The following is a 13,899-nucleotide window of genomic DNA, read 5'->3' as shown; positions in this document are numbered from 1 at the left end:
GGAGATGTTAACTCTGAACTGACAATATTAGAGAGATTATTGAGACAGAAAATTACCAAATATATTCAGGACCTGAACTAAGCCCTGGATCAAATGGAACTGATAGATATATACAGAACTCTCCACTCAAACACAGCAGAATATACATTCTCCTCATTGTCACTTGGCACTTATCCTAACATCAGTCACAAAATCTAAAATAAAGTACTCCTTGCAAAAGAACTGAAACTATAAAAAAACAGTGTTTCAGACCATAACACAATCAAATTAGAAATCAAGAGTAAAAAATTTACTCAAAACCATACAATTACATGAAAATTGAATAAGCTGCTCTAAATGACTTTTGGGTAAATAACTAAATTAATGCAGAAATCAAGTTTTTCAAAACTAATAAGAACAAAAATGCGATGTACCAGAATATCTGGGACACAGCTAAGAGAGTGTTAAGAGGGAAATTTATAGCACTAAATGCCCACATCAAAAAGTTAGAAAGATCTCAATTTAACAACCTAAAATCACAATTAAAACAACTAGAAAACAAAATGCAAACAATTCCCAAAGATAGCAAAGACAAGAAATAATGAAATCAGAGCTGTACTGAAGGATATAGAAAAATGAAAAAACATTCAAAGGATCAACAAATCTGAGAAAATATTTTAAATATTTGATTTATTATTTAATGAGATAAACATATGAACATATAAAATTTGACCTTCGATACGCAAACTGTGGACAAAACTCAATAATAAATGGATTGGATATGTAAATGAGAAAGGCAAACAAGAAAATTCTAGAAGACAAAAAGGTAAAATATCTTTAGGTTTTGAGATAGAGTAATATTTTCAATTCATATACACATATGTACTGACATGTATATGCATATATAGACGAATATGTATATGAAAATAACACAAAAATACTAAACATAAAGGATCAACAAATTTAACTATATTAAAGTAACAAATTATCTTAATTAAAGGTCAAAAGGCAAGCCACAGTGTAGCTATAGGTTACATCTGAAAAGCTAAAAAAAAGAAGTTCTCTGAAATTTAACTAGCTATATGGTGCCAGTAAGAGTTCAGAGTTGAAAAGCCCAGCGAAAGTAGAGGTGCTTGAAAGAATTTTCATTAAAAATTCCATTAAGACTTCAGAAGGGATATACTTTAGAAGTAAAGATTACATTACAGGGCTAAAGATTATGCCCTAGGACTGAGAACAAAATCAAAATACATATTTCCAAACAAAGCATAAATTGAAGCCCGCATGTGATCAAGGTAATTTCCTAGTAATTTAACTTTGTGTAAAATGCAAACTCACAACTTTTCTTGGGAATAAAGAAAGTCGAGAGTTTCTTTAATACATCATTGCAAATATTCAGGATACAATAAAAAATGCTAGTCATTCAAAGAAACAAGCACATATGACCCATAACCAAGAAGAAAAAATAGTCTATAGAAATACATTCATATTTGACCAAATGTTGGAATAATCAAATAATTCCTTTAATAATAACAATTACAAACATGTTAAATAATTTACAAAAAAGGAGATAGATATAATGAGAAAACAAATGGGAATTTTAGGGATAAAACCTCTAAGAAAGAACCAATTGAAAATCTTAGAACTGAAAATTTTTTTATCAATAATCAAAAAATATACTGGAAAAGCATAACAGGAAATTGTGTACTGTAAAAGAAAGGATAACTGAATGGAGATAGGACAATGGAAATCATCCAACCCAAAGAACAGAAAAAAAAATTAAAAATAACATAAATGACCCATGGGACAATGTCAAGAATTCTAATTTACGTGTAACTAAAGTCCCAATGAGAGGAGAAAGAGAATAAAGTGGAAAATATTTTTTTATAAAACAGCTGACTTTTTTTTAAAAAATAGATGAAAAACTTCAATACAGAAATCTAAGTCAGTGGACATCAAGAAGGGCTACAAAGAAAGAAGAAGAAAAAGCTACAGCTTGGCCAATCACAAACTATTGATAATGAAAAATAAAGATAAAATATTTAAATGAACTTGATAAAGTAAGGCCATTACATGTAGAGGAAACAGGATAAAAAATAATGACATTTTATGATAGAAATAAATCCATAGAGCAACAAATAAAGTAACAAAAGGTCCAGGAGAATCGCTTGAACTCCAGAGGCAGAGGTTGCAGTGAGCTGAGATCATGCCATTGCACTCCAGCCTGGCAACAAGAGCGAAACTCCATCTCAAAAAATACATAAACAAACAAACATATAAATAAATAAAAGGCCATAGAAGAGAGAAAATGGAATGCTAAAAATATCCAAGACAAAGGGAGATAAGAAAAGACAAATAAAAAGCACAAAGTTTAGATATGATGAATATTTTAAAAATAGTAAGAGGGAAGTTAATGGTTAATACTGTCAACTTCATTGGACTGAAGGATGCAAAGTATTGTACTTGGATGTGTCTGTGAGGGTGTGGCCAAAGGACATTAGCACTTGAGTCAGTGAACTGAGAGAGGCAGACCACCCTCAATCTGGGTGGGCATCATCTAATCAGCTGCTAGTGCGGCTAGAATAAAGCAAGCAAGGGAAGATGGAAGAGCAGACTTGCTGAGTCTTCTGGCCTTTATTGTTCTCCCGTGCTGGATGCTTTCTGCCCTTGAACACTGAACTCAAAGTTCTTCAGCTTTTGGACTCTTGGACTTACACCACTGGTTCGCCAGGGCTCTCAGGCCTTTGGCCATAGATTGAAGGCTGCACTGCTGGCTTCCCTACTTTTGAGGTGTTGGGACTCGGACTGATCCACCACTCGCTTCCTTGCTCTTCAACTTGCAGAGGGCCTATTGTAGGACTTCCTGCTGTGATTGTGTGAGTCAATACTCCTTAATAAACTTCCCTTTATGTGTACATCTATCCTATTAGTTCTATCCCACTAGAGAACCCTAATACAGGAAGAGATAAACATAACTATATAATTTATATTAAATATAAATCCACTACACTTCAATTAAAATAAAAAATACGAACTAGATAAAAAAGCATTATATGCAACTTTAAATAAATATACTTTAAATGTAAAATATAAATAGGTATAAAATTAACATAGTGAAAAAATATGCCATGTAATACTTTAGTGAAATAATACAGGCGTGGTTATATTTACATAAGAAAAAGATTTCAAGACTAAATGTATTATTAGAGAATAATAGTTTTTTTTGTAATAATAGTATGAATTCATAAAGAAAACATAAAAATCCTAAATGGTTATTCATATAATATCTGAATTTCAAATTACATGGAGCAAAATTGTCAGAATTAGATATAGAAATACGTAAAACCACAAAATAATCAAAAGTAACTGAGAAAGCAAAATATCATCTGTAAATATACAGAGCATTTTAACAATAGTATTAACCTAATTTACCTTACTGACATATACATAAAACTTTAACTTACACCTGAAAAACAGACACTCTAAGTACACATGAAACATTTACTAAGCTAGGTCATACGCTAGATCATAAAAAAAAAATGCAAATAAGTTGCAAAGTATTGAGAATATAAATATTATTTCTATCTATACAAAAAGATTAAGTTGGAATCCAACAATAATATTTAAAAATTGAGGAAATTGTTTATAAAAACTTCATTAGAAAATAAGAGAAATTAAAAGATATTTAAATATTTGAAATCTAACATGTCAAACTTTGTGGATGTTGCTAGAGGAGTGAACAGAAAATTGTTTTATTTAAATGCTTACCATATAAAATAAAAATATGCTGGAAAGCAATGATGTAATTCTCTCTTTTAAAACAAATAAGACTAAAAAATTTGAAAGGAAGGGGATGATAAAAACGATAGTAGATATCAATGAAATAGAAAACAAACAATATTAACAAAGCCAAAATAGGGTCACATGAAAGGATTAATAAAATTGATAGAAACCAAACACAGCTGATGTAAAGACAGAGAGAAAGATAGAGAAAGAAAGAAAAATTATCAATCACAGGAATGAAGAAAAATATTTTATTGCAAGTACTACAGAAAATGAACAAAGTGAGATTACTGACTGTACCTTACATCAAGAGTTACTCTAAAGCTTCAGTAGTCTATATAAATTTTAGAATTGTTTCTGTCTATATCCATGGAAAGCAACATGGGAATTTTTACAGGGATTGCATTGAACATGTAGATTGCTTTGGGTAGTTTGGACATTTTAACAATATTAACTCTTCCAACCAATGAACACAATTTCCAATTGTTTGTGTCCTTTCAAATTTCCGTTATTTTCTTATAGTTTCTAATGTACATAACTTTCAGCTTCTTTGGTAAGTTTATTCCTAAGTATTTTATTTTTATGCTATTTTAAATGTAATCAATTTCTTAATTTTTATCAGTTTGCTATTAGTGTATTAAAACGCACTATGTTAGTTGATATTTTATCTTGCAAATTTACTGAATTTGTTCATTTTAACAGTGGTTTGATGGAGTCTTTAGGGTTTTTTCTACATAAGATAATGTCATCTGCAAACAGACAATTTCACAGAAATATAAAAAAAAAAACTAAAATTAATATGGAACCACAAAAACATTGAATAGCCAAATCAATTTTGTGAAAAAAGAACAAAATTAAAAGCCTCACAATACCTGATTTCAAGCTATATTGCAAAGCCACAGTAATCAAAACAATATGGTACTTATATAAAGAGAGATGCATAGACAAAATGGAAGAGAGAGCCCATAAATAAACACATGCATAAATAGTCAGCTGATCTTTGAAAAGAGTGCCAAATATACACAGTAGAGAAAGGACAGTATCTTCAATAAATGATGCTGGGAAAACTGGATATTCACATTTAAATAATAAAATTGGATGATTGTTTTTTACCATATACAAAAATTAACTGGAAATGGACTAAAGATATTAATATAAGGTCAGAAGCTATAAAACTCCTAGAAGAAAATACAAGAAAAAAAAGCTCTTTGGCATTGTTATTGGTGATAGTCTTTGGGATGTAACACCAAAAGCACAGGCAACAAAAGCAAAAATAGACGGCAGGATTATATCAAATTAGAAAGCTTCTGCACAGCAAAGGAAACAATTAACAAAGTGAAAAGCAATCTAAAATGGAAAAAAAATATTTGCAGACCATATATCTTATAAGGTGTTAATATCCAAATTAAGTAAAAAATTACACAATGCAATACCAAAAAAAGCACCTAATAATCCAATTAAAATCAACAAGGAACCTGATTAGACATTTCTTAAAAGAAGACATACAGGCCAGGCCTGGTGGCTCATGCCTGCAATCCCAGCACTTTGGGAGGCCGAGGCGGGTGGATCATGAGGTCAGGAGATCGAGACCATCCTGGCTAACACGGTGAAACTCCATCTCTACTAAAAGTACAAAAAATTAGCTGGGCGTGGTTGTGGGCACCTGTAGTCCCAGCTACTTGGGAGGCTGAGACACGAGAATGGCACGAACCTGGGAGGCAGAGCTTGCAGTGAGCCGAGATGGCCCCACTGCACTCCAGCCTTGGCAACAGAGCGAGACTCCATCTCAAAAAAAAAAAAAAGACATACAAATGACCAACAAATATATTAAAAAGTTCTCAATATCACTGATCTTCAGAGAAGTGAAAATGAAAACCACAATGAGGTATCAATTTACACCTGTTAGGTTGGTTATTATCAAAAAGACTGGAGATAACAAATGTGGGCAAAGATGTGGAGAAAAGGGAACCCTTTTACACTGTTGCTGGGGATGTAGCTTGGTATAGTCACTATGAAAACACTACGACATTGCCTTAAAATATTAAAAATAGAACTACCATAAGATCCTGGAAATCCCGCTTTGTGGTATATATCGAAAGAAAATAGAACCAGTATTTCTAAGAGATATCAGCATTCATTTGTTCTTTGCAGCATTATACACAATAGCCAAGTCATGGGAATTGCCTTAGTTCATCAGTTGATGAATGGATAAAGAAATTGTGGCACATATATATAATGGAATATTATTCCACCACAAAAGGAAGGAAATTCTGCCATTTGTGACAACATAAATGAACCTGGAAGACATTAGGCTAAGTAAAATAAGAAATATACAGAAATAAAAATACCACATGATCCAACTTACATGTGGGTGTTAAAAAGTTGAACACAAATCTGTACATCAGATTTAACAGTAATTAGCTCTCCCAATTTTAAAATTCAGGAATGTCTTTATTTCTTCCTTATTTTCTAAAGACAGTTTTGCTGGTTACAGAGTTCTTGGTTGAAAGATTTTTGTTCCTTCAGTATTTCAAGTATATCATCCTACTGCCTTATGTCCTCCAAGGGTTTTGCTGAAAAGGCTGTTGACAATCTTATTGAGGATCCCTTGTACATGAGGTGTTGCTGTTTTTGTGCTGCTTTTGAGGATCTATCTTTGTCTTTGTCTTTTAATTGCTTATTTTGCTAGCAGATTGATTATCATATGTGTATGTGTGAATCTCATTGAATTTTTTCTACTTCAATGTAATATAGCTTCTTCAATATGAAGGTTAATAGTTTTACACAAATCTGGGAAATTTTCTACAATTATTTCTTTAAATATTTATTCTGCCACTTTTATTCTCCTCTCTGTGACCCTCATTATAAATATATTTGCCTCCTTGATACAAATGTTTGAATATCTGTTCATTTTCTTCCACTCTGTTTCTTTTATTTTTCTCAGATTAAGTAATATTAATTGTCTTATCTTTAAGTTTACTGATTCCATCTTTCACCTTCTCAAGTCTCCTGCTGTACCCCTCTAATAAACTTTTCATTTCAGTTATTTTTCTTTATAACTTTGAAATTAAAAAAATTCTAATCCTGTATTAATATTCTCTATTTGGTGAGTCTTTGTTCTCATACTTTTCTTAACTTCTTTATGCATGAATATATGTAGTTTTGACAAATTTAAAATAGCTGTCTTAAACTGTTTATTAAATCCAATATATGGTATTTTTTAGGAAAACTTGCCACTAACTGTTTGCTGTTTCTTCATAGGTATTGGCCATACTTTCTTGTTTCTTTTTATGTCTCATACATTTTTTGGTAAAAAGCAAAATAATGTAATTTGAAAATCTGAAAATCAGGTTTTCCTCCCTTCTAGACTTTGCTGTTTTGACTTTTTATTGTTTTTTGTTTAGTTACTTTTCTAAATAATTTTTCTAGGCCTGTTGCATTGAATAAGTAAGTCACCCAGTCTTTGTCAAGGAGATTTCTGTGTGTGTTGGATCATGCCTTTGACACTTATCCAGGCACTGACAACTCTTAGCATTCTCTTTTGCCTCATACAGAGCCTGAAGTTAAACCAAACATAAGAAATGAGGGCCTTCTAAAGTTTTTCCTGAAATTGAGTACAGCCCTGAGATTTCTCACAGCCCTACACTTTTACATTAACTGATAGACTCCTGGGAATATGTTGGAGCTTTTTAAAACTCCTTAAAATACTTTATTTTCTAGTTTCTCCTTAAAACTATTTGGTTACCCTATTGATTTTTCCCAACTGTTATCCACTGCCTCAGGCTACTGTGAATTCAAACAATTGCCTCTAAATTTTACACAAATGCCCCCAAATATAAGGCTTTCCCTACAGGGTGATCTCAAAGTAAAGTAGAATAAAGATAGCTTTGCTAGTGGGTCCTCCAGGGACCTGCACCTGCCAGTCAATAAAGCCAATTCTTCTGGGATGGTGATATGAAAGAGATCCAAATGCCTTCTGCCTACTCTGGTGACTGCCACTCTGCTGGTTCTGCCTACTGTGGTGGCTGCCAGTCTGCTGGGTTTCAGTATAATATCAAGCTGTTGGTTTTCAAGGCTACCACTGAGCTGGATGGAGGAGTATGTGAATAGAGTAACTTAAAATACCACAAAACTTACTGTTTCTACTAAGATTCTACTGTGTTTTGTTTTGTTTGTTTGTTTTTATAAATGCTTCCTAGATTGCTGTAAACCTTTGGTCAAATTACAGAGTTCTGAAGTATGCATTCCGACAATTTATGCCAGTTTTATTTCATTGTTTTTATGGAGGAATTTTTGGAGATCCATACTCTGTCATTTTATTTACATTATCAGATTTTTGTTAATATGCCTACGGAGCAGAACAGGAGCCTAGAAAATGGTGAAACTTAATCAAAAATTGAAATCCACATTTTTCTATGTAGAAAAAAAAATTTATTGCAAGATGGCCCTGTCCCACTAAATAATATTATACTTCCTTAATAATTTAATATTTTTTCTTCTCTCTTTGAGATGTATCTTGACTGCTTGTATTTAAAAACTATCTTTACTATTTAATAACTATGTCACTTTGGGCAAGTTAATTAACCTCATTGTGTCTCTGTTAATATATGTGAAAAACAGTAATAATAATAGTACCTACTCTGTAGAATTATCGTAAGAAATGCATAGTTAATTTACATAATTTGCATTAAATCAGTTTGTAGTACATATTAAGTGCCATACAAGTGATGTTGTTGTTAAATCCTGAATGCTATATGGAGGATAATTCTCATTCATTTTGATATCACAAGCAATAGCTAGAACCTGGAAGAAACTCAACTATTTGTTTAGTTGAGATTCACTTTTCAGTAAACATGTATGTTTTTTATTTCTATTTATTTTCATGATAATTGAAGAACTAAGATTCTATATTTTTAAATCAACTATAGAGATTAAAATGCTGATAGCTATCTATCCTGAAAGAGCCAAGCAGCCCAATACTCTCATTATTTTTACTTTTTCAGGTTAAAGGGAATATTTCACATAGAAAGGTTTTATTGTCACAAATGAGGAGGTACAAGGATATAATTAAAAGTTGCAAAATTGCTGTTTATTATAGCTGCCAATTATATCCATTTCTACATTGCTTGTCCAGACTTATGGAAGATCTAAAACACACACACAAACACCATTATGCCTGCTGTGGAAGCTATTGTAATTCCATTCTGGAAGCTGATCTGCCATATTGGTTTCTGATTGACCCCAGTTCTAGGAAGGCCTCTAAAATTTCCAGTTTATTTATTGTACCCTGCATAACAGCAGATATTTACCATAAATCCTGCACTTAGGTCAAACAACTTTAATGTTATAATAATTCAATTATCCTACACATCTCTTCTGAACCACCCTCCCAAATGCTATATAAGCTCTGGATCTGAGGGCTAATTGTGTGGGATCCCACCATCTTGTATTGCTGTTGCCCAAGACATAGACATGGCTTCTGTTCATAAGTCCCCATGACATGTTTCTTTCTATGAAACTGTGTCTGTCAGACTCTTTCTTCAGGCTCTCAACTTCCTCAGTCTTTGAGGTAGGTTTGCATAGGCCTGTCCACGGTGAAACACCTGAGCATGCGCACACACACACACACACACACACATACACACACACACACATGCATGCACACCAGTTTTTTTAGTTGGCCTGTTGAGAAGTGAAATATATTTGGAATTAGAGGGAGATGAGAAAGCAAAGGAGGGAAACACTATGACTTCTCAGGGAAATTGTTCATCAATTTGATATTACTAATGTCTTGAACAAAATGAGAATAGTATTACTGCACAACTCAATTAGTCAAATTGATTCATGGATTAAGCAATGTTGCCAAGGCACATACTTTTCTGTGTAATCCTTACTAGATAGTTCAAAAGTAACTCTACTTGTGAAGCAGAAGCCATACTTTGCTGTGCTTTCTGAATAGATAAAATTACTGATGTAAGTGGTTGAACTGGTATGTCTGAATAATGATTGTACCAAGAGGCTTGAGGTGGATCAGTCGACTATGGCAGTACCATCTTATGACAGTACCATCTTCATGTCCATGCTATGAAAATAAACTCTGCATGTGGTGATTTAAATCAACTGATAATATAGTTTTGTGTATCCAAAAGCCATGGATGGCGAGAACATAGCATAGTCACCAAATCTGAGAGCATGCAAGTCAGCCCACTTGTACTTCCCCAAACCCTTGATGCTTGAAGAATTTAATTTCCAATAAAATAAAATGTCACCCTACCCAATTGGCAGTAAACATAAAAATTGTTACACAGTTAACCAGTGAAGGATAGAAGTTTAAATAGGTTTTTAATAAGTTGATGCCACCCTAATATTATATTCATAATTTAAATTTGTGTTTATGCCTTAATAGCCCAAGAATAATGTATTTGTTATCAATAGCAAATATTTTAGTTGGGATATATGCATAAATTCATTACACAGTTTTGTCAATAGATGTTCATTGATAGTTTGTTCATTGATAGTTCATTGATAGCTAACATTATTGAGCACCTTCTAAATGTCAGGCATTCTATAGATATTTATGAATATTTAAAATGCCTATTATGTACTAGCCACTAATCAGACAACTAAGGACAGAGTAATGAAAGAAGCAGATGAAATGTCCTGTTCTTCCAGAGCTTTAATCTACATTATTTTATTAAATTATCTCAACAAACATACGTATGAGAAAACTGAGGCTTAGTAAGCTTAAGTAACAGGCCTAACTTTTCCCTCCAGCTAGTAGAAAAGCCAAGTTTCAAACCATGTTCCAAAAAAAGACGATCTGACAATCTGACCCCTGAGTCTATGCTCTTGATTCTCTGGACTTGAGAGTTGTTTTAAAAGTTACCTTTCATTTTCTTTAGCCATATATTGTGTATTAATGCCAGTAATATTATAGATAATTCTTATGAAAAGCATCCTCATAGTAGAAATTTAAGAGCTCTTCCTTCAGATTAATACATTAAAAATAAATCTATAGCTTCTAGTTTTGGACTAGAGAGCATAAACCCACTAGTCTTTCTTTCTCACTGATTACAAGTAAAAACTCTGCGGAAATAAAAACATGCAGAAAGAAACTACTCAAGCCCTGTAAAGAGTAAAAGCAAAACAAAAGAAAACAAAAAAGCAAGCAGATTAGAGAGCAATGTCCAAAGAAGTATTTGAACTTTCAGCCTCTGTGTGTTTACTAAGTTTCTTCTCCTTATTTATCTTCCAGCCGTGGAATGAGGTTAGGCCTTCTTGGGAAGTGTGCAGCAGTCATGGATAGTAAAAACTAGGAGAGAAAATTTATCCTTCTTAAGAGGACTAGGGAAAGGGCTCCCTGTAATCTAGAGAGTACGTGAGTATTTCTCATGTTATTTTATTTCTCCTATCCTTTGCTCTGAGACAGCTGCACTGGTGGCACATGACACCTCAGACTGAGAGAAAACCCATTTCTTTGGATACAGAAACTTAGAAAGGGGCCCCTGTTTGGTGAATGTTAAGGAAAACTATAATTTAGTAGCTTTGTTTTTCTCACTGCTTCACTCCCAAAACAGGCTTAGTCTTTCAGAAATGCACGGCAAGAGAGGGGACTAAACTTCTGGAAAAAGTCCCAGATTTCTAACCAGAGAGCAAAGAAAAGAATTCCCTGGAGACCAGAGAATATAAGGAAAATTCTTGGAAGGAGACAGATGGATAAATGTTTCCCTAATTTTATATACAAGTCGACACATGTCCCAGGCTGATTCACAAGCTGTGCATGTGTGAAAGGAGCCCAAAGAAATAAAGAATGTCTTTGATGATTAAAATACAATACACATTACCACTTAAATCTCAGATGAACCTCTGAGTGACTCTTTCTAAAGACTGACCCAAAGAGTATGGAAAAGCTTGTGCATTAAAATGATAATAAAGCTACTACCCACTGAGGTCAAGACAGGTAAAATTTTGATTTCAAATTAAATGGATTGGCTCTCTGCTGAAACAAAACGTCAACATTGTCCAAAGGATTTTAACATAGCGGTGTCTCACAACATGATTTTCAAAAATGTTCAAGATACAATCCAAAATTACTCAAGATACAAGGAACCAAGAAAATATAACCAATTCTCATGGAAAAAGACAATGCTAACCTCTCCAATATCAAGATGACTATGATATTAGAATTATCAAAGACATTAAAGCAACTATTATAGATAGCTTTCATGAGATAAATATAGCACTCTTGAAATAATTGGAAAGTGACATTTCCATCAGAGATATAGAAATTATTTTAAAGAGAGAACTAAATATAATTTGTATTTTGTTTCTTATTTTATTATTAATTGACAAATAATAATTGTATATATTATATATTTACAGGGTTCAATGTGATGTTTTGATTTATGTTGACATTATAGAATGATTAAATCAAGCTAATTAACAAATCCATCATCTCACATACTTATCATTTAATCTTTCAATAATTTTGAAATATGCAATGTATTATTATTTATCATAGTCAGCATCTGTGCTTGTGATCAAAAAAGCTTATTCATCACATTTAACTGAAATTCTGTACCCTTTGATCAGCACCTCTGCTTTCACCATTCAACCCCATCCTCCAACCTTTGGTAACCACTCTTCTACTCTCCACTTCTATGATTTCAACTTTTTACATTCCACATATAAGTGAGTGCAATATTTGTCTTTCTGTGCCTGGCTTATTTCAATTAGCATAATGTCCTACGGGGTCATCAATGTTTTTTCGAATGACAAGATTTATCTCTTTCTAAGGCTGAAGGTATTTTATTGTCTATATATGTCGCCATTCATTCAATGATGGACAGCTTACTTTCATATCTTTGCTATTGTTAATAATGCTGAAATAAACATGGTAGCTTAAATATCTTTTTCATTTCCTTTGGATATATACCCAGAAGTAGGATTGCTGTATTATATGGGAAATGTATTTTTAGTTTTGTGAGGAACCACAATACTGTTTTCCATAATGGCTGTATTAATTTACATCCCCACCAACAATGCACAAGAGTTCCCTTTTCTCTACACGCTTGCCAAACACACATTTTAGAATTACAAAATAGAATATTTTTAATAAATATTTCACTGAATAGGCTTAATGGCAAGATGAAGATGAAAGAAAGTAGCCAATAAATTTGGAAACAGACCACCAGAAATCTGGAAAAACAAGGAGAAAAAGGATTTAAAAAGTAAACAGAAACTTAGGGACCTGTGGCATAATAACAAAATGCCTAACATTTGTGTCTTTGAAGTTTCTGAAGGAAGCTGGAAAGAAGTTAATGCACAGAAAACATTTTGAGGAAATAATGGTTGACATTTCCCAAATCTGGGAGTTTCCTGTTGTCTACCTTCTTCTCCCCTTCAGGTTTATATACACTGATTTTATACTTTTAATAAAACAAGTTCTCGTGAGATATGGAATGAGCTATGGAGAGTCAGGTAATAGAACTGGGTTTTAGAAGACAAAGCTAGATTATGTTTTTAAGGTTTAAGTTTTGTACTAAGATTTTTATCTTAGATTTGTATATCTTTATGCTGCAAGCTATATAAAGTAATGAAAATAATTCAATTCCCAGCTCTCAATTTGCCCAGAGCAGTGAATATCAACCGTAAATTAGCTGGCTGTATTTGGAAATAATGATTGATCATCAAGGTCAGATAAGGTAACTAACATAAATAAGACAAGATGGTCATGTAAGTGAACAATAGAATGTGTATAGTGAGGGTCAAGACAGTAACTCTCAATTAGGGAGTTTTATCTTTCAAGTGAGACAATGACATACAAATAGTTAACAAACCTGTGTAGCTCATAAATCATAGGCTGGGTTGACTATGGGTAAAAATCTTCCCCAAAAGTGAGCAAAAGCTTTTTAGAGCTGTGAAGATCTCTGTCTCTAATGTTTTGTGTTGCCCCTGGACTGATCATGGAAGACTACAAGTAGAGAGGAAACGGTTTGAGTTATCAGAGCATTCAGTATAAAAATCTTTTATTGAGTGCCTAATTACGTTTTAGGCAGCTTATATGTTATCTCGGTGACTCCAGGGAAGTAGAATTGATTAATTCTTATCTGGAAAATCTGGAAGAGCTTTATAAAG

This window comes from Macaca mulatta, chromosome X (genome assembly GCF_049350105.2).
Source record: "Macaca mulatta isolate MMU2019108-1 chromosome X, T2T-MMU8v2.0, whole genome shotgun sequence".
In the NCBI taxonomy this organism is placed as follows: Eukaryota; Metazoa; Chordata; class Mammalia; order Primates; family Cercopithecidae; genus Macaca; species Macaca mulatta.
The sequence above is the reverse complement of the archived record's forward strand: the minus strand, read 5'-3'. Positions refer to the sequence as shown.